Raw genomic sequence first — 22,345 nt, 5'->3', positions numbered from 1 at the left:
AAGAGAGATTACTTTATTTCCTCATTGCCTATTATAATTCCTTCAATTTCTTCTTCTCTTATTGCCATAGATGCATTTAAAATACAATACTGAATTATAGTGGTGATAATGGGCATACTTGTTTCACTTCTAATTTTTTTTGGGAAAGCTTCTAGCTTATCTTTATGATAGATAATGCTTGCTTATGTAGGTTGTGTGTCTTAAAACAAAATGGTACTATGTAAATTAATAAAGATGAATTATCTATTCTGTGATGAACACTTTGTTGGGTGCTCAGGGAGATACAAAGTTTAGATGTTGTTGTCCTTATAATGAAGAGCTTTCAGTTGAGTAGGATGATAAATATTTTAGGGAATTACAAAATAATTGTCATAAAGGACCTGGGGGAAAGTTGTACTTATTGTGGTACCAGCGTAGCTGGTATAAAGAAGCACATGTTTTGAGTTAAGATTTCAGGACAGGAATTAAAAAGATAGAGTTTGATGACATTAAAGACATAAAAAATCTATATGAAATGTGTAATAATAGTGAGTACTTCTGAGATAAAATGTGACTAGAGCCAACTTGATCAGTTTTCTTCCATGGTGTCTTTACTTCATTATCCCATTAGTGGAATCTCAGTGAGTTTTTTCTATATCCCAGGCTAACATCTCTCTTACTGACCAATGGTCATCCTCCTAGGAAAACACCAATGTGAAATGGCTCATTGGAACCTAGTCTTAAGGGAAGACCACTGAGTCTTATGAGATGATGGAGAGCTATCTTCTATTAACAGACGCTAACATTTGCACTTGACCTAAAAGATGGCAGAATATTTCATCTTCCCAGTGAAGCTCAGCTTTAAAACTTTCAATCAATAATGACCTTTTCCCATACCACAATGGGGTCTTCTTAATACTTATCTAGTGAATTTATGTATCACTTGTGTATGTGAACTTTGTGAAACCAGAAAACATGTATTTTGTCCTAATACCCTCAGTGCCTCGCACAGTGTTTAGTGCATACATCTCTGGTACAGGGGCTTGCTAAGCCCTTCTCAGGCCTGCTTAGCTTCCTTTGGTGTCTACTTTTCACACAACTTTTGCCTGTGGCTTTAATTAGCTATATCATGGACATTAGACATACTATAGTAAAACTGTCTTAGCAGATGGCTTATGATGAGGATAATCAACAGGGCTCTAACACAACAGTAATTGAGGGTGATATTTACCCCAAACATGTGAAAATTTCCTCTAGTAGAACAATTTATTCTACAGGTCATGAAGGCAAGTGAAACAGGTGCTTAGAGCTTGATCAGACATCAGTGATGCAAAGATCATCCATTGCATCCTGGGCCATAGCTTCTGTCTTGCCAGGGGACTTTGATAACTCTGGAAGACAGAGTGGAACAGATGACTTAGTGCAACTCTACCTTACTTAAATCCAATTCAAGCTTAAGTCAAAATGTCACCTCATGATGTCACTGGTCCTTTATAAAAATGAAGAATGAGCAAATAAAAAACCCCAAAGAAAAATAAAGAAATATTTTCATAAAAGCAAGGGGGAAGGAAAGAACAAGACATGTTTTGATATAAGGAAAGTCTAGTTTTCTTGGTGTGTGTAGAGAAGATATTATGAGATGACAAACAAAAAAGCTTACCATATATTAAGTGGACAGCAAAGAGCCACCAAAGATCTTTGAGGAGAGTAGTAACATCACCAGATCTATATTTCAGAAAGGCAAAAAGTGCCAAGAATATGAAAGTTGGATTAGAAGGAGATAGTGGAGGTAGGAACATTTGTAAGAAGATTTTATTGAAATAATTCAGGTAGGAACTGAGAGGAAGGGATAGTTATAAGTGCTATTGTGGAGACTGGGTGACATTTGGATGAGTGACTGTCTCATAACATTTACAGTGTCTCTGCTCACTTTTGTTGATATACAGTTACATACATCACTTGAAGTTATTAGCAAATAAGAGTATTTTCAAAAACCATAAATAAGGTATTATTGTTCAACTATTGTACAACAAATCATGACCCTTTACATTGTCTTGAATTTTCTTTAGGAATCAGAATATTGTCATTTGATTTTTATATGCTTGAATGCACTGAACCATAGTCAATAGGTCTTCTAGTAGGCTCACAGGATTTGGTTTCTCCTTCTATTTAAAATAGCCTTCGGGGGCAGCTGGAGAGCTCAGTGGATTGAGAACCAGGCCTACAGATGGGAGATCCTAGGTTCAAATCTGGCCTCAGACACTTCCCAGCTGTGTGACCCTAGGCAAGTCACTTGACCCCCATTGCCTAGCCCTTACCACTCTTCTGCCTTGGAGCCAATACTGCGTATTGGCTCCAAGGCGGAAGGTAAGTGTTTAAAAAAATTAGCTTTCATTCTTTATTTAAGGAATTTGCATTCAGTTTTTGCATTTTTTGCTAAATACACAGATATGTTTGTCCTTATTCTTTATTTCTTACTTATTTCATAAAAATAAGCTAGAAAAAAATTTCAATTTCAATTTTCAAATATGTTGAAAATGCTCATCCTCCTCACCCCAATCCACCTCATTTACCTAATTAAACCATTGATCAGTGGTTCCCAAACTTTTTTGGCCTGCTGCCCCCTTTCCAGAAAAAATATTACTTAACGCCCCCTGTCACATACTATCACTGCCCCCTTACAGTTATTCACTGCCCCCAAATGCACCTGTGGCCATCACCGTCCCCCCTGGATGGCTGCAGCACCCACCAGGGGTTGGTGGCACCCACTTTGGGAATCACTGCCATAGATGAAGAATTGAGGTTATGTTATATTTGAGATGCTACTCAACATTTCAGAATATTTTTAAATAGCTAGGCTTGAATTGTTAGTTTTTTAGAATATAGAACCAATAATGAGTAACTTTCTCTAAATTCTCTGTATTAGATAGTAACTGAATGACCACTGATAAGAACTACAGGATAATCCAAAAAAGTTACGTCTAACTAATAAAGTTAATAGTGTTTTCCCAGTCATTTATAAATTATTTTAAAATGGAGTATTCTATGGCAAAGATCCACAGTTCAGAGTCACTTTTGAAATGTATTATTTTTGGAACCGACAGCCTTAAAAAAAAAGAAACAAAGCTTGGTAGCATAGCTAAGTGAAGCATTAAGTTAAATCAATCCCCAATTTCCAAGCAGTCAACTTACAAATAAACATTTTGTTCCCAGAATTGGATGGATAAATAATATATATGTCTTAGTGGGATGCTTCAACCTTCAAGTATTCTCTGTAGCACCACACCAAACTTTGGGTAAGTAAGAAAAAGGCTATGATGGAGAATTGATAAATCAGTGAGTACTGACCCCTTCAGCCACCTTCCCTAAGTCTCATAGTCTGGGACAGGCAAAAATTCTAAACTAGGGGAAGTTGTGCCAGTATCCTCTCCTACTCTATTTTAGTGACTGATCTGATGCATTTATTGCTGCCAGAAGAAGTGATCACAAGATAGGAAATACCCCAATATCCATATTCTGACTTCTAGGACCTAAGTGAAGGAAAAAATCTAGTAAGGGAGACTCTAGAGATCTCTCCAACATTCTGACTAATAGTTAACTGCTACAGCTGACTATATGAACCCATATGAGCTCACAGATACCCACGGACACATAGGCATACATATATATTCATTTTGAGTGAGTAATGTTTGATCTCATTATTTAGAGCATTTCTCTAAATAAAGCTTCTTTAATTTTTGTCAAACTGAAATGACACCCTGGGAAAAATAAAAATTAGATTTGGGTTTGGTTTTCTGAAAAAAAAAATCCTTACAACAGCATAGTATGGTGGCTAGAGTGTTGGATTTGGAGTAAGGAAGACAGAATAAAAATCTTAGTTTAGATATAAGCAAGCTATGGATGCTGGAGAAGATACTTAAATTCTCTTACAAAAAAAAAGACGTGTGAAAAGGGAATGATCTCTAAAGCGCTGTTAGTTTTATACAACATTTGACCACCATAGTGTAGCCCATGAATAATTAAAAAAATTTCTGGGCAGCAGCTGTATCTTTAAATCCACAATTTATCAAAAGCCAGATGGGAATCTAGCAATTCTCGATGACAGTGAGTTGTTTTTCTGTTTCCTTTACAGTAGCTCATTCTATTAGGAACCTACCAGTCCAAATAATAAAGTGTGTAAGAACAAATGGAAGGATGTTTTTGGAGCTGAATGATTGAATCTGGCTATAGTCCTCGTGGAAGTTTTGAAAGGATAGAAATGACATCCCTTTAGACTTGATTCTTTCATGTGAGGGATATGAGACTGCCATATACCAGGTACAAGACTGGACATAGATTGAGTTCTTTTTGAACAGAGCAATACAGAAGCCCATTCATGGTTTATTAAGTTTTGTAGGTTCACGGAGCAGTGTTGCCCAGGAGCTGAGATCTGAGCAAGACCACGGCTTTGGTTGTTGACACTTGGCATTCTGGAGGGGTAGAAGACCATTGGCCGCCTTTGCTTGGGTAAAAGTTGCCCTTTATTAAACCTGAACGCTAAAATAAATGACTTCTTGTGGACTTTGCCAAGCCCCTGGCTGAAAAAGAAAAAAAAAACGACAGTTCAAAACAAGGTTGAGAAAGTAATCCTGACCAGGATGTCCTATTTCGTTGGTTTGGCTGTTCTGATTAAAACCTTCTGTGAAGCAACAGCCTTTGCGTGATAGGCCCAGACACAAATTAAGACGACGACAGTATGTTGACCTGCTAAACAGAAAGCACAACGGCTCCATAACTACAAACAGACACACTTACTTCACTGCTTAGTTAAAAGCTTCCCCCCAGATTTTTTGAAGCCCTGGCTTCTTCTGGTCCTATGTAAATCCCTTCATGGAAAGTTACAGAACACCAGTAAATCCCACCTGTGAATGATTGTATCATTTAACCTCGAGGTTAGTTTTTCTCATGCTCATTTCGTGAAAAGGCATTCCCCTCCCTGACCCCCCTTTCCCCCTCTCCCTTTTCCAGTTTAGTGGCTGATTTGTATAAGGCAAGCTCGAGGCTCTGAGCCTGAAACCACAGCTTTCCCAAACAGCCAGGATTTGCAGTGATACAGTGTGAAGGCGACAGGGTTAATAGGTTAACCTCATAACTCTGAGACACAGATAGTCTTTCCTAAGGATGACGTTTTTGCACATGATAACCTGGGAGTCCTTTGAATGTTCTTTCTTGGGTGACTTCTGTATAATCATGGCTGTGATTAGAGTAGCCAGAGATCTGTTTCTGGTGTGGATATGGCAAGAAGGACCAAAATATTGCCTTGGTCTCTGCATGAGACATTTTAAGTGAGTTGCTGGGTATAAGGACACTCTGGCATTCTGAGGGTCACATGTTTTGGCAACTGCCTCAAGAAAAGTTGGACACAATGTTTTTTTCATTATCCTCATGTATTTTTTTAAACCATAGTTTTATACAAAACTGTATAATCTGTCTTCTTGTGGTACAGAATTTACAACAGAAAGGTTGTATGTTAAATGGTTGACTTTTCAAGCAACTCAAACACCTGGTTAGCATAAATCTTTTAATAGCAATTCTGGTCTCTTAACTCTTTTGTTACCAGAACTTTTGAAAATTTAGTTGCCAAAGAATAGGAGAGAGGTTGCACTTTTAAATACTCTCACACACGCCTCATACACACATGCGTTTGAGTGCACACACATATACGCACAAAACATTGAATAGCCATAAGAATTTAGGAAGTCCTGTTTCCATTAGTTAGAGAGGTGTAATTTATAAGGAATAAAATAAAATTATTTCTGGATTTCAAGTATTAATCTTATTGTCAAATAGTCTATTCAGTTTATGGCTCCTTTTTCCTATTTCTGAATTCCAAGTACAAGTACTTTAATGATTTCCATATTGAAAGTAATTTCTCAGTTGGAGGAAAATAAGATTTTTCCCATAAAAAAGTGCAAAAAATATGGACATGGCAACTCCAGGAAAAAGTATACCATGAGAAATCAAAGTATAAGAAAAAATATTCATTCTTTATATTCAGTTACTCTAAGAAAATAAAAGTGGTATAGATCTATTTTAGGGTATGAATTATATGTTATTATATTATATTTGTATATAACTATATATACAAATATAATATTATATGTAATAATATCTAAATTATAATGTATAATATTATAAATATATCTCATGTGTTAATATGCAAAATGTATATATATATGACTTATCCCTTTTACTATTTTGTTAACAAAGTAGTATCACATTTTTTCAGTCATGGTTCTATGTTTTAGTAACTCTGGGACCTTGAGTAAAACTCAAGGTTTTAGATAAGCTTATAGAAAACTCAGTTTTCTTATCTATAAAATGAGTTTCCTGAACTAGTTGCCTACAAAGGTACCCGTCTAGCTCAAAAATGGACTCTTATTTGTGACTATGAACACTTTGAGATTCAGTATACCTACATCTGTGAAACCAGACTAATACCTGAAATATTAATTGCACAGGTTTATGGAGATGTTTGAATGAAATAATATACACACATATTCATGACTATATATTTTATATATTTATAACATTCACATATGAATGCTAACAGCAGTTTAAGCTATTATTACTCTCCTAGTTGACAATAGCTAGCTTTATATTCTATATACATGTTATTACATTATCATTATAGCTAGTATATCATATATATATAATTATAGAGGTTGCTGCTTCTGCTTTTAATCAACAAAAAATAATACATGTGCCATAAAGATCAGTTTTATGACATTCCCACCACACAATCTCACAGCAATGTGTGCCCCTTGTTAATGAAGAAATTGGTTAGGTTACAGTTATGTTAAGCAGACACAAATTGTAGATAGAGGATTCTGGGAAGATGGTGGCTTAGATGGACCAAATCTTAAAACCTCCTAACCCTTCCACACCAAGATAGAAAACAATAATTTCAAGAAGAAAGAGGACCAAATCTAACAATGGGACAGAGCAGAGGGATCCTACTTCTAGATAGCTAAAAAGGTATGCCAAGAAAAATGCTAGAATTCTTGAACTGTCAGGGTATGAAGGTATAGAAGGGGAATCCCAGAATCCTTCCCCCATGTGCTGTGTGGAGTCTCCAGCAGCCCCTGAAATCTCAGAGCAAGCAGGCTCACCAACTTGGAGAGAGGGCCTTGCTGGCACAGGATTCGGGGAATTGAACACAGGCACTGGAGAGGTGACTGGAGGAGAAAGCCAGAGAAACACAGCAAAAATGCTCGGAAGATGGCAGCTTAGATGGAGCCAAACCTCAGACCTCCTGGATTTATCAAACTGAGATAGAGAACAAAGGGCTTCAAGAGGAAAGAAAACCAGGTCAAACAGCAGGACAGAGCAGGGGGACCCTGTTGCTCAGGTAAAACACTCCATCTTGTCCCCCCACTTCTTTTTTTTCCCCTCTCAAGGTTTTAGCCTCAGGGCACATTAAACAATACAGACTAATCCAATCAATACAGGCTTAATCCCATCAATTGGACCAACAAGAACTCTTCAGAGGGCAGGGGAATTCCAATACCCCTCCCCCATAGACTGCAGAGAAAGTAACTACAAACCTCAGTTGCCAGCTTTGGGAAGATCTTTCATCAAATTATCTCATTAAATCCATCTGCTATAAGAACAGAAAAGGAAAAAATATAAGTAAACAACAGAAAAAGAGAAAATAAATGACAATTGATAGCTTCTTTCAAGGAAGTGAAAAGAAAGCAAATGAAATAGAAGAAGAGGATTGGACATGGGATTTGGAAGATCTCAAAATTCAATTAACTCAAGAACTTCAAGAACTCATAAAGCAATCAAGAGAGGCTGAAGACAATTTGAAAAAGGAAATGCATGAACTAAAACAAAAAAATAAAGTCTTAAAAGCCAGAATTGGCCAGCTTGAAAATGAAGCAAAGAAGGCAAAAGATGATCTACAAAGAAAATCAGACCAGCAGCAGAAGGATGACCAAAAATCCAGGGATGAAATTCAGTCTTTAAAAAATAGAACACAACAACTAGAAGCAAATGACTTCAAAAGGCAGCAAGAATATATAAAATAAAATAAAAAAATGAAAAATTTGAGGAGAATATGAAACACCTCATTGATTCAACCAAAGATCTGTAGAACAGAGCCAGAAGAGACAATTTAAGCATTCTTGGTTTACCAGAACATCATGACAAAAGAAAAAGTTTAGACATAATCCTACAAGAAATTATCCAAGAAAACTGCCCCAACATTCTCGAACAAGAGGGAAAAGTGGAAATTGAAAGAATCCACAGATCACATCCTACATTTAATCCACAACTAACAACTTTCAGGAATATTATAGCCAAATCCAAAAACTACCAGACCAAGGAAAAATATTAGAAACTGCTAAAAGAAGTCATTCAGATACTAAGGAACCACAGTTGTTAACACAGACTCTGACTGCATCTACACTGAAGGAATGGCAGGCCTGGAACATAATATCCCAGAAAGCAAGAGAACTGGGTCTACAAACAAGAATCAACTATCCAGCAAAACTAACTATATTTTTGCAGGGGAGAGTATGGTCATTCAATAAGATTGAGAACTTCCAAGCATTTGTGTTTGCTACCCAAACACAGAACTAAAGAGAATCATCATAAGGTAATTAAGAGAGCAGGTGGGGGGGGGAGGAGGGGTTCTTTCCTTTAAGGAATAATTTCATTCGATTTGTATCCATAGAAGAAAAGAAGATATTGATAAATATTAAAAATTATTATTATCAACAGGGTAACTAGAAGAAGTTTACATAGAGGGAACAGTGACAAACTGTATAGAATGAAATGTATAGGATGAAATGAATACACACATATATATGTATGTATGTATAAATATATACAAAACTAGAGGGAAAAAAGAAGGTAATATTAAGAAAATTGGGAAAACAAACAAAATGGAGAAAATTTATATTCCATAAAGAAGCATGTGGAGCCAACAGGGAAGAATAACAACACACTGGAAGGGTAAAGAGTTTGGAGAGAGGAAATATTTAATACTTAAGTGCATTGAAATCAACTTAAAGAGGGTAGAACAATCATATCCATTGGGGCAGAGAATTGATTGGCGTCCTATAGAGAAGTAGAAGGGTAACAAAAGTACTGATGGAGAGGGAAGCAACACTAGGAAGGGAGAGGGTGGTGGGGTATCTTAAAAAGACCCTAAAGAAGAATGAGAGGGGAATAAGCAGGGAGATGGGAGAAAGGGAAGTACAATAAGGTAGGGGTTTAGGGGAACTGATTAAAAACAAAAAAACTGATATAGAAGGAAATAGTGAAAGAAGAAAGGGCAGGGAAGGGAGAGAGAATCAAAATGTCTGGGAATACACAGTTGATAATTATAACTCTGAATGTGAATGGGAATGGGATAAACTATCCCATAAAACAAAAGCAAATAGCAGAGTGGATTAGAAACCAAAATCCTACCACATGTTGTCTACAAGAAACACACATGAGACAGGCAGACATACATAGAATAAAAATGAAAGGATGGAGCAAAATCTATTGGGCTTCAACTGAAAAAAGAAGACAGGAATGGCAGTCATGATTTCTGACAGAGCCAAAGTAAAAATAGATCTGGTTAAAAGAGATAGGGAAGATAATTACATCCTGATAAAAGGCAGTATAAATAGTGAAGAAATATCAGTACTCAACATGTATGCACCAAATGATATAGCATCCAAATTTCTAAAGGAGAAGCTAGTGGAGCTCAAGGATGAAATAGATAGCAAAATCATACTAGTGGGTGACCTCCACCTTCCCCTATCAGATCTAGATAAATAAAAAAATAAATAAGAAAGAGAAAAGAGAGGGGAATGAAATCCTAGAAAAATTAGAGTTAATAGATATATGGAGAAAAATAAATAGGGACAAAGAGGAATACGCCTTTTCAGTAGCACATGGAACATTCACAAAGATAGACCGTGTAATAGGTCATAGAAATAAGGCAAACAAATGCAGAAAAAGTAAAAATAATAAATGCAACCTTATCAGATCATGATACAATAAAAATAGTTATTAGTAAGAATACATGGAAAGACAAATCAAAAACTAATTGAAAATTAAATAATACAATTCTCCAAAATAAGTTAGTGAAAGAACAAATCAGAGAAACAATTAATAATTTCATTGAAGACAATGAAAATGATGAGGCTTCTTACCAAAAATCTATGGATGAAGCCAAAGCAGATCTAAGGGGAAAATTTATGTTACTGAGTGCATATATTAATGAATAAGGTAGGGCAGAGTTTAATGAATTGGGCATGCAACTTAAAAAACTAGAAAGTGAACAAATTAAAATCCCCAGATGAAATCTAAATTAGAAACACTAAAAATCAAAGGAGAAATTAATAAAATAAAAAGTGAAAGAACTATTGAATTAATAAATAAGAATAGAAGCTGGTATTCTGAAAAAACAGATAAAATGGACAAAGTACTGGTAAATCTAATTAAAAAAAGGAAAGAAGAAAACCAAATTAACAGTATTAAAGATGAAAAGGGAGACTCATCTCTAATGAAAAGGAAATTAAGGAAATCATTAAAAACTATTTTGCCCAATTATATGGCAATAAATATAGCAATCTAGCTGATATAATATGGATGAATATTTAAAAAATATAAATTTCCTAGATTAATAGCAGAAGAAATAGAATATGTAAATAATCCACTATCAGAAAAAGAAATTGAACAAGCTATCAAAGTACTCCCTAAGAAAAAATTGCCAGGGCCTGATGAATTCACAAGTGAATTCTATCAAACATTCAAAGAACAACTAATCCCAATACTATACAAATTATTTGACATAATAAGCAAAGGAGTCCTAACAAATTTCTTTTATGACAGAAATATGGTACTGATCCCAAAGCCAGGCAGACCAAAAACAGAGAAAGAAAATTACAGACCAATCTCCTTAATAACATAGATGCAAAAATCTTAAATAGAATATTAACAAAAAGACTCCAGCAAGTGATCAAGAGGGTTATCCATCATGATCCTTGGGATTTATACCAGAAATGCAAGGATGGTTCACCATTAGGAAAACCATCCGTGACATGATTATCTCAATAGATGCTGAAAAAGCCTTTGAAAAAATACAATACCTATTTCTATTGAAAATGCTAGAAAGGGGGGCAGCTGGGTAGCTCAGTGGATTGAGAGCTAGGCCTAGAGATGGGAGGTCCTAGGTTCAAATATGGCCTCAGACAACTCCCAGCTGTGTGACCCTGGGCAAGTCACTTGGCCCCCATTGCCTACCCTTACCACTCTTCTGACTTAGAGCCAATATACAGTATTGACTCCAAGACAGAAGGTAAGGGTTTAAAAAAATCCATGAAAACACTAGAAAGTATAGGAATAGAAGGACGTTTCCTAAAAATAATAAACAGTATATATCTAAAACCATCAACAAGCATCATATGCAATGGGGATAAATTAGAAGCCTTCTCAATAAGATCAGGTGTGAAACAATGATGCCCATTATCTCCTCTATTATTTAACATTGTTATCGAAATACTAGCAGTAGCAATTGGAGAAGAAAAAGAAATTGAAGGTATTAAAACAGGCAATGAGGAGACTAAGCTATCACTCTTTGCAGATGATATGCATTAAAAATTCCTAGAGAATCAACTAAAAAGCTTGTAGAAATATTCAACGACTTTAGCAAAGTTGCAGGATACAAAATAAATGCACATAAATCATCAGCATTTCTATATATTTCCAACACATCATAGCAGCAAGAGTTAGAAAGAGAAACACCACTTAAAATCACCCTAGACAATATAAAATACTTAGGAATCTATCTACCCAAACAAACACAGGAATTATACGAACACAACTACAAAACACTTTCCAAACAATTAAAACTAGATCTAAACAATTGGAAAAAAACATTGATTGCTCATGGGTAAGATGAGTTAACATAACAAAAATGACCATTCCACCCAAATTAATTTACTTATTTAGTGCCATACCTATCAAGCTACCAAGAAATGGTTTTACAGAATTCGAAAAAAACTATAACAAAGTTGATTTGGAAGAACAAAATATCAAGAATATCAAGGGAAATGATGAAAAAAAAATGTGAAGGAAGGTGGCCTAGCAGTACCAGATATTAAACTATACTATAAAGCAGTGGTCATCAAAACAGTATGGTACTGGCTAAGAGACAGAAGAGAGGAGCAGTGGAATAGATATGGGGTAAATGACATCAGTAAGAGAGTGTATGATAAACCCAAAGAGCACAACTTTTGGGACAAAAATCCACTATTTGACAAAAACTGCTGGGAAAATTGGAAAACAATATGGGAGAGAACTATAAGAAAATTATGTGAACACAGAATTGTATACCTTTCAGATCTCTGGGGAAAGAAAGATTTTAAAACCAAGCAAGAGTTAGAAAAAAATTACAAAATGTAAAATAAATAATTTAGATTACATCAAATTAAAAAGCTTTTATACAAACAAAAACAATGCAATTAAAATCAGAAGGGAAACAACAAACTGGGAGAAAAATTTTATGACAAAAAACTCTGACAAAGGTCTAATTAAATATACAAGGAGCTAAATCAGTTGTACAAAAAATCAAGTCATTTCCCAATCGATAAATGGGCAAGGGACAAGAATAGGCAATTTTGAGATAAAGAAATCAAAACTGTCAATAAGCACATGAGAAAGTATTCTAAAGCTCTAATAATTAGAGCAATGCAAATCAAAATAACTCTGAGGTATCACCTCATACCCAGCAGATAGGGGAGAGTAATGAATGTTGGAGGGGATGTGGCAAAATTGGGACATCATTAATGCATTGCTGGAGGAATTGTGAATTGATCCAACCATTCTGGATGACAATTTGGAACTATGCCCAAAGAGAGATAAAAGATTGCCTGGCCTTTGATCCAGCCATTACATTTTTGGGTTTGTACCCCAAAGAGATCATAGATAAAAAGACTTGTAAAAAATATTTATAGCTGCACTCTTTGTTGGCAAAAAGCTGCAAAACGAGTGTATGCCTATCAATTGGGGAATGGCTGAAGAAATTGTGGTATAGGCTGGTGATGGAATACTATTGTGCTCAAAGGAATAATAAATTGGAGGAATTCCATGTGAACTGGAAAGACCTCCAGGAATTGATGCTGAGTGAAAGGAGCAGATCCAGAGGTAGTACACAGAGACTGATACACTGTGGTAAAATCGAATGCAATGGAAATCTGTACTAGCAGCAATGCAATGGCCCAGGACGATTCTGAGGGATTTATGGAAAAGAATGCTACTCACATTCAGAGGAAGAAGTATAGGAATAGAAACACAAAAGAAAAACAACTGCTTGAACACATGGATTGATGCCGCCGTGATTTAGGATGTAGACTCTTAATGACCACCCTAGAACAATTATCAATAATATGGAAAATAGGCCTTTATTGATGATACATGAAGAAACTAGTGGAAATGTGCGTTGGCTATGTGTGTAAGGGGGGGGAGAGAGTAAGAAAGTGAATTATGTTAACCATGGAAAAATTTTTTCTAAACAATACTAAGTAAATAAAAAATTGTATATAGAAAATATATAGCAGTCCTTTCTATTTCTGCTGTGATAGGTCACAAACAGGAAGGTAGGGCCATTTATTTGTTCCATCATAGAAATATTATCAAATACCAAAATTCCCAAGACTGAAAAGCAGAGATAGCTCAAGCTCCTTAGTTTTTTTTTCTAAATATGATCCTAATAATATAGAACTAAAAGTTTTGGTTGAAGGCAGAGTAAGAGGACTGGAAGGAACTCTGTGGAAAATTGGGTACTTACATGAATTCCCTTTTGTTTTTGTGTATATCCACATAGATGGTCTCATGAAATAGATGTAGACTTCTTACAGTCTTATGCATATAATGCAGCAAAGGTGTGGATAGAAATGATTCTGGATCACAAGGTCCACAATAGTTATATCTTTGACAGTTTTTTTGGTACCCTCTCTATTCTCTCAGATATGCCTGTGTCCTAGGATGCCACAAGCCAGAGGTCATAGGACTCTGAAAGAGAATACTTTATAGTGGACGTAAGAATGGCATCCTTCACTTTGCTCTCTGATCATCAATCTTTCCACTATGCTACTAAAATCACATCATTTTCTTCAAAAACTTATCTTCTCCTCTACTGAATTCATATTCTTGCCATCCAAGGATCACCATAACCTAACTCTGAACTACCTTTCCAACCTTATGTCATACTATTATACCGGACATGGACTATATTCCAGAAAATGAGGGAGGAATCATGATATGGTGATATGGTGAGAAAATACTAGACAGAGTCAGAGTGTCTACCTGCTAAGAAAAACCCAGGAATTCTGTGAACACAATTACAAAACACGTATCACAAATAAAGTCAGATGTGAATAACTGGAAAAATACTAATTGCCCACTGGTAGGTTGAACCAATATAATAAAAATGACAATTCTGCCTAAATTAATTTATGTATTGAGTGCCATATTGATTAAATTACCCAAAAATTATTTTCTAGAACTAAAAAATAATTACAAAATCATTTGTAAGGACAAAAAGTCAAGAATAACAAGAAAATCAATGAAAAAAATTGAAGGTAGGTAACTTAGTAGTACCACATCTTAAAATGTATCACAATGAAGTAATCATTGGAACAATGTGTTACTGGCTAAGAAATATAGTGATGGGTCAGTGGAAAAGATTAGGTATATAATACACAGCAGTAATGATCATAATAATCTAATGATTGGGGAATATTTTATCTTCTCAGATTTATGGATAAAGGAAGAATTTATGATAAACAAGATATATAGAGCATCACAGAATATAAAATGGATAATACTGATGACATCAAAATTAAAAAAAAAAGTTTTGCACAAACAAAATCATTTCAACCAAGATAAGAAGGAAAATAAAACTAGAGGGAAAATTTTATGGTAACTTTTTCTGATAAAGGCCATATTTCTCAAGTATATCAAGAAGTGAGTAAATTTTATAAGACTATGAGTCATTCTTTAATTGATAAATAATCAAAGGGTATTGTAATGGAGGATTGGAGGGATGTTAACTATTATTATTTGTGTGTTCACACCGGGGTGAGAGAGACAGGAATGACAGGAAGGGGTCCAACAAATAGGGAGACTAAAGTTTAACAGCAAAGGGGTGTCTGTTACTGAATTGGCTGTTAGGTCCAACTGCCACTCTGAAGCAGCAAGACTAGGTCTATGGTAATCAGCAAAGTAAAGGCAGGAGTTTATAAGTTAAGGCAACACATTTAATCAAGGACAAAGATTAAGGATGGAAATAGGGTTTACTACATTTAAAAGCTAAGGGCAAACCATAGGGGCAGGGGAAGGACTTGACTACACTAAACTAAGGCCTAAGCATAACAGGGCCCAGGGGAAAGCAGGACAGGAGTGAGTATCCTCACAGCAGTAGTGTTCAACCCCGCTCCAGTGATGTTTCTGCTCCTTCCGGATCACCAGCTGCACTCTTCTAGGTGGGTAGATTCTGGGAGCTGACCCAGCCCAAAGTTGACCTACAACTCAGATTGGGATTTAGCAGTCTCTACCAAAATCTCCCACAAGTAGGTGATGGTCTTTCCACAGGATCACTGGTAAATCTGGTGTCTCCTAGTTGTCAGTTGCTGCTTGCCCCAACCACCATGGAGTCTCTCTCAGTGAGCAAGAAACACATTTCCTGCTTCTTCATTCCATCTTGGAATCCTCCAGCCCTTCCTGCTAGGTCCAACACTAATAGTAAATTAATAGCTAAATAATCCTCATAACAGTATGAATCAGTAGTTTTTATATGAAGAAATCAAAACTATCTATAGTTATATGAAAAAATGCTCTAAATTACTATTAGAGAAATGCAAATTGAAATGACATTGACATTCTACTTACACCTATACAGATTGGCTTATATATCAGAACAGGAAAATGACAAATGTTAGAGGGGATGCAGAAAAATAGGGGCACTAATGCACCATTGGTGGAATTATGAACTGTTCCCACCATTCTGGAGAATAATTTGAAACTATGCCCAAAGGTCTTCAAAATTGTGCCTACCCTTTGAACCAGTAATACTTCACTCTGTATACCAAAGAGACCTGTACAAACACAAATATTTGTAGCAGATCTTTTTGTAGTGGCAAAGAATTAGAAATTGAGAGAATACCCATCAATTAGGAAATTATTAAATAATACTTATTTGTGATATATTATTTTGGTGGAATTCTATTATGTTATAAGAAATGATGATCAAGATGCTTTCATAAAAACCAGGAAAGAATTGCATGAATTGATGTAGAGTGAAGTGAACAGAACCAAAAGAACTTTGTATAGTAAAAGCAATATTGTAAGGATGATCAGTTTTGAATGACTTAGGACTTATGATGAAAAATATTATACACCTCCAGAGAAAAACTGATAGAATTTGAAGGCAGATTGAATTATGCCTTTTATACTTTATTATCCAATGCTTTTTTTTGTTTATGGTCTGTGTTTTCTTTTGCAACATGGCTAGTATGGAAATGTTTGCAAAACTATACATACATGTTCTCTATCAAATAGTTTGCCCTATTAAGGGATTTGGGAAGAAGTGAAAATGTGAAATAATTTGGGTCCAAGTTAAAAAAATAACATTTTTTATATGAAATTAAGAAAATTTAAAAAACATTTTGTAAGCAGGGCATCTAGGTAACTCAGTGGATAGATGATACTTGGAACTGATACTTAGTATGATTCTAAGACAGAAGGTAAGGGTTTATATATATATATATATATACATATATATATATACACAAGTATATATGTACATATATATGGGATAGTTTTATTCATTCATATTCAGTTATAACTTCATAAAATCTTTAACTTCTAACTTACATTCAATGCTATATATTGGTTCTAAGGCAAAAGAGTGGTAAGGGCTAGGCAGTGGGGTTTAAATGACTTGTCCAGGGTCATACACCTAGGAACTTTCTAAGCCCAAATTTGAACCTACAACATCCCATTTCCAGGCCTGGCTGGGTATCCACTGAGTCACCTAGCTGCCCCTTTTAATTATTTTGTTTTTAAAATAAAATATATTAAATGTATAATTTTATTAAATATGATGGTTATACCCTTATCTTATGCCTTGGAATCAATTTTTATATATAGTAAGATCCTTGACAGTAGACTTTATTTCTTATATGTATCCACAAAGTCTAGCACCAGATCTCACACATGATGATTAAAATGCATTTTGAATTATCATTTTTTTTTTAAATTTTAAACCCTTAACTTCTGTGTATTGACTTATAGGTGGAAGAGTAGTAAGGGTAGGCAATGGGTGTCAAGTGACTTGCCCAGGGTCACACAGCTGGGAAGTGTCTGAGGCCGGATTTGAACCTAGGACCTCCCGTCTCTAGGCCTGGCTCTCAATCCACTGAGCTACCCAGCTGCCCCCTGAATTATCATTTTTAAAATGATTGTAATGATAATTCCAAGCCCGCTGGTGTTTTTTTGTTGTTGTTGTTGTTATGTTGTGTTAGAATATAGTGTTGAGAACTAAAACACTTCTAAGGTACCACCTCATACTTATCAGATTGGCCAATATGATAATAAGGGGAAATGATAAATGTTCAAGGGCATGTGGCAAAATTGGGAACTAATGCATTGTTGGTGGAGTTGTGAACTGAACCAACCATTCTAGAGGAGAATTTGTAATTATACCAAGGGATTATATAACTGTGCATACCCTTTGATCCTGTAATCTACTGGATTTGTATACTAAAGAGATAATAAAAATGGGGAGAAGAAATACGTGTACAAAAATAATTGTAGTTGCTCTCTTTGTGGTGGCAAAGAATTGGAAATTGAAGGAATGTCCATCCAATGGGGAATGGCTGAACAAATTGTAGTATATGATGGTGATGGAATAATATTGTGCTATAAGAAATGATGAACAGAATGATTTCAGAAAAAGCTGGTAAGATCTACATGAACTGATGCAGAGTGAAATAAGCAGAATTAGGACACTGTACACAATAACAGTAGTATTGTACAATGATCAACTGAAAGACAGCTACTCTCTGCAATATAATAATCTGGGATAATTCTGAAGGTCTTATGACAAAGAATGCTATCTACTTCCAGAGAAAGAACTGTCGGAGTCAGATGAAGATCAAAGCATACTATCTTTCATTTATTTATGGTTTTATTTTGGAGTTTTGATTTTATATGATATTTTCTTACAACGATGACCAGTAGGGAAGTGTGCTTTGCATAATGATACACATAATAACCCAGGTCAAATTGCTTACCATCTCTGAGAAGGGGGAGGAAAGGGATGAAGTGATACAATTTGGATCTTATAATTTTGGAAATGTTTGTTGAAAATTGTTATTACATGTAATAGGGAAAATAAAATATCTGAATAAAATTATAAAAAATAGTCATGTTAACTTCAGTTGTTGACTGTTTCACATTATTTTATTTATTTATACTTTTTTATTTTTCATTAATTTATTAATTTAAAGCATTTTTCCATGGTTACATCACATTTTTTAACCCTTCCCCTTCTTCTTAGAATCAATACTGTGTATTGTTTTCAAAGGAGAAGAGCAGTAAGGACTATGCATTGGGAGTTAAGTGACTTGTCCAGGGTCACCCAGTTAGAAAGTGTCAGAGGCCAAATTTGAATCCACCACCTCCTGTCTCTAGGCTTGGCTTTCAATCCATTGAGCCACCTAGCTGCCCCCTTACATTGCTTTTTGATGAACGTCTATGCTCTACTGAAGTTCTGTCCTGATGATTCATGATGAAATAGAGATGACTGAATGCTTGAAAGTTATTCCAGGAGAGAGTAAGCCCTTGAAAAATCCACTTAACTTCCAGTAGAAATCCAAAGATGAGATTTTTCTGTTGTCTAAGGACAAACATAGTGAATTTCATTAGAAGAGTGTCCATTAAGTTGGTTTTTTTTAGCCAAAATAAGTCATGAAAGCTATCTAATAAAGTAAAGATAGGTTCTAATCTGTCAGTGGAAGGAAACTGATGGAATTGGTCCAGCAAGTGATGAAGCATAAATACAAATACATATTTTAATGCTGGAAATTTCTACTTTCCATGGCATCTAGGTGTCTATTTTATAAGTTAAATCACATTACTATGGAGAAGCCCCAAAATCTCTGGTGAAAAATAACATGCAAGAGACTCAATTCAATTTAGGGCACATGAATGACATTATAGAACCATAGATTCAGAGCTTGGAAATACCTTAGAGGACATAAAGTATAGCCTGCTTTTACAGATGAAGAAACTGAAGCTTGGAAAAGTTAAATGAGTTGCCAAGGTCACAAAGTTATTAAGTAGCAGAACAAAGATTCAAACTGAAGACTTCTGACTTCGAACTCACTGTTCTTTTCATCATATCCTATCTTTGAGTCTATTCCCTTCATTTTCCTGATGAAAAAACTGAAACCTACAAAATATTTATTCAAATTTACACAGTTAGCTATGGGGGTTGCCTAGGAGCTATAAGAGTTAGAAGCTGGTGGTATAAGGTTGAATTAGACCTCATGGAATTGTCTGAATCCTAACTCATAGTTTAGTGTTTTCCATCATAAGAACTGCTTTGGACTGCTATACTATCTCTGAATGAAGGGTACTGGAATAAGACCTATGGGCAGAAAGGTTGCCTCATTAAAAATGCACCTGGGATCAGACATTTAAGGAAAGAACTATCTTTATAGGTACTCGGATTAGATGGTCATCTTAGAATTGTGATGGGGATGCATTGCAGTATGAAATCCCATTCTTATTGAAGTCTGTTAGACCCCTTTCCCTAGACCTCTTTTAGGGTTGAAAACACAAGGAATAGCACACCTTTGTGTTAAAGAGTTTATCAGATAATTTCCCTCTGGAAAATAATTTCCCTCTGGAAAATAAGGCTACTCTTAAGTTCTTGGCACTTGGGGGATAGAAAGGATTCAAGGGTCCTAATAAGAAGGTAAAGGGGAGCTAAGGAAACAGAGAGCCAAACTACTACTTCATAATTTTGTTTACAGCTGACCATGTTTTAGGGCTTTGGCTCTGAGCCCCAAACAGGCATTTTATTTCCCTAGTTAAACCACCTTAGCTACTTATGAAGAAGAAAATTACTTTGAGGGTTAATGTCTAAAGCAAATACATGAATACTAGCAGTTTGGGACTCCACGTGTGCCAAACAAAAAGCTTTGTGGCTTGTACAAAAGTGCCAGTGTTTCTGCAAGTTGATTGGAATTTTACATGCCAGTTTAGACTTAGGAAATAAAGTATTGTAGATAGTTGAACGTAAAATGAGCTAAAATGTGTTTTAGATAATTAAGCCTCAATTTTTACTTACTGAAATTGGTGAATTTTCAATAGGTCATAACAATGAAAGCATTTTTACTACATTCACACATGGATGTGCCTCTGTCTTCCATCATCTTTATTGCTCCCTTTCAAAATTTTATTTGACTTGAAGGTCATATCTACATGACATGAGTATTTGCAACTGCACTGTATCATTCTCTAGCCACCCCCTGACTACCCCATTCCTTTCCCATCAGTACTATAACAGATGCTCTTTATCTGTACCCTCTTCTGTTTCTCCCTAAGTGAACTCCTTGCACTAACACCAGCTGACATTGAGTGACAACAAAATTATGTCAAGTGAATCAGACTGTCTTTGTCACTTGTAGGCTCATAGAACATAGAACTAGAAGAGAACTGAGATGATTTGAACCTCTCATTTTTCATCTGAGGAGAGAGAGAGACCACCAGAGTTGAAGAATTCTGGTTTTTTTTTGTTGTTGTTTATTTGTTTTTGGTAGAATGCTGGACTTCTGAGGCAAAAAACCAGAGCACAAATCTCATTTCTGGCACAAAATAGTGTGATCCTGGGCAAATTATTATTATTATTATTTTGTTTTGAATGGCTCTATTCTTTGAAACAATCTCAGAAGACCTTCTTCTGTATCTTTATTCAGTCTATACTCATTTGATGTTTGTATGAAACTTAGTACTTTGTGGTTGGGTTGGGATGGGATGGGATGGTTTATGGGATATTTTCTTAAAAATGAAGGAGTCAGTGACTCTCGGTAAATTTAATTTTGGTAATGCTTTCCTGGGGAACCCATATCTCTCCTTTTTATTCAGAATATCACTAGATTTCTGCACTTCCACTTTAATTACAAAGTTAATAGTCCTTGAGAAATTTTCATGTTTATATGGTGACTGTCATTCCTACAGAGTCCAGTTTGTATCACTTTGTAAGATCCTTAATTATATGATATTTGAGAGCTTCCCCTGCCAATGATTAATCTGTTCATGAATCTTTTGAAAAGATTATAATTTTACCAATGATCTCTGAACCACTCTTGACTATCTGCTAAGAACTTCTGTCTGACCAGAGGCGAATCAATCCTAAGCTACAGAAAAGGAAGTTTTGCTCTGCTTCACTATGCATATTTATTACAACCAATTTGTTTTTTTTCAACCTAAATCAATCATCTGCCAGAAAGTTGATACTATGTTGATATATATGTTGGATGACCATGATTCTTATATCTTCTGAAGATCTTTCGATTGTTATTGTTTTTCTAGAAATTGTTTGTATGCTTATTTCATTCTCCATCAGTTTATAAAAGTCTTCAAAATTGTTGTTATAATATTGATATAATAGTATGATTGTCTTTCTAGTATTGCTAACTTAAATTTGTTTCTATTTACATAATCATTTTCATGTCTCTTTGAATTCAACTATTTTCTCCTTTCAGCACAACAATATTCCTTCAATTCATATATCATGTTTTATCCAACCATTCCTCAATTAATGCACATCCCTTTAGTTTCCATTTTTGTTACTACAAAAGAGTAGCAATTTTGTATATGGAGAATATTTTCCTATTTCTTTGATATTTTTGTGGGGAGAGTGGCTATAATAGGACTAGTAGTGTTATAAGTTGGTTAAAAGGCATGTAAATTGTTTTAGTGCCTTTTTGTGTATATTTATGCATAATTTCAAATTTTTTTTCAGAATAGTTATACCCATTAACAGGACTACCAATAGTCTATCAATTTACCTGTTTTTCCACAGCTGCTCTGACGATTGTCATTTTTCCATTTTTACAAAATGAGATATTTGAAAGCATTTAGCATAGTGCCTAGTATCTAGTATATTCTAAAGTGTCTGTTAAAAGTCTGATTTTCTTGTAACTTTTGCCAATATGAGATGGAATTTTCAGAATTGCCTTAATTTGCATTTCTCTAGTTAGTAGTGATTTGGAGAATTTTTCATTTAAATACTACAGCCTCAACCACTGAG

Source organism: Gracilinanus agilis, chromosome 1, assembly GCF_016433145.1.
Source record: "Gracilinanus agilis isolate LMUSP501 chromosome 1, AgileGrace, whole genome shotgun sequence".
NCBI classification, from domain to species: Eukaryota; Metazoa; Chordata; class Mammalia; order Didelphimorphia; family Didelphidae; genus Gracilinanus; species Gracilinanus agilis.
This window is presented reverse-complemented; position numbering follows the sequence as displayed.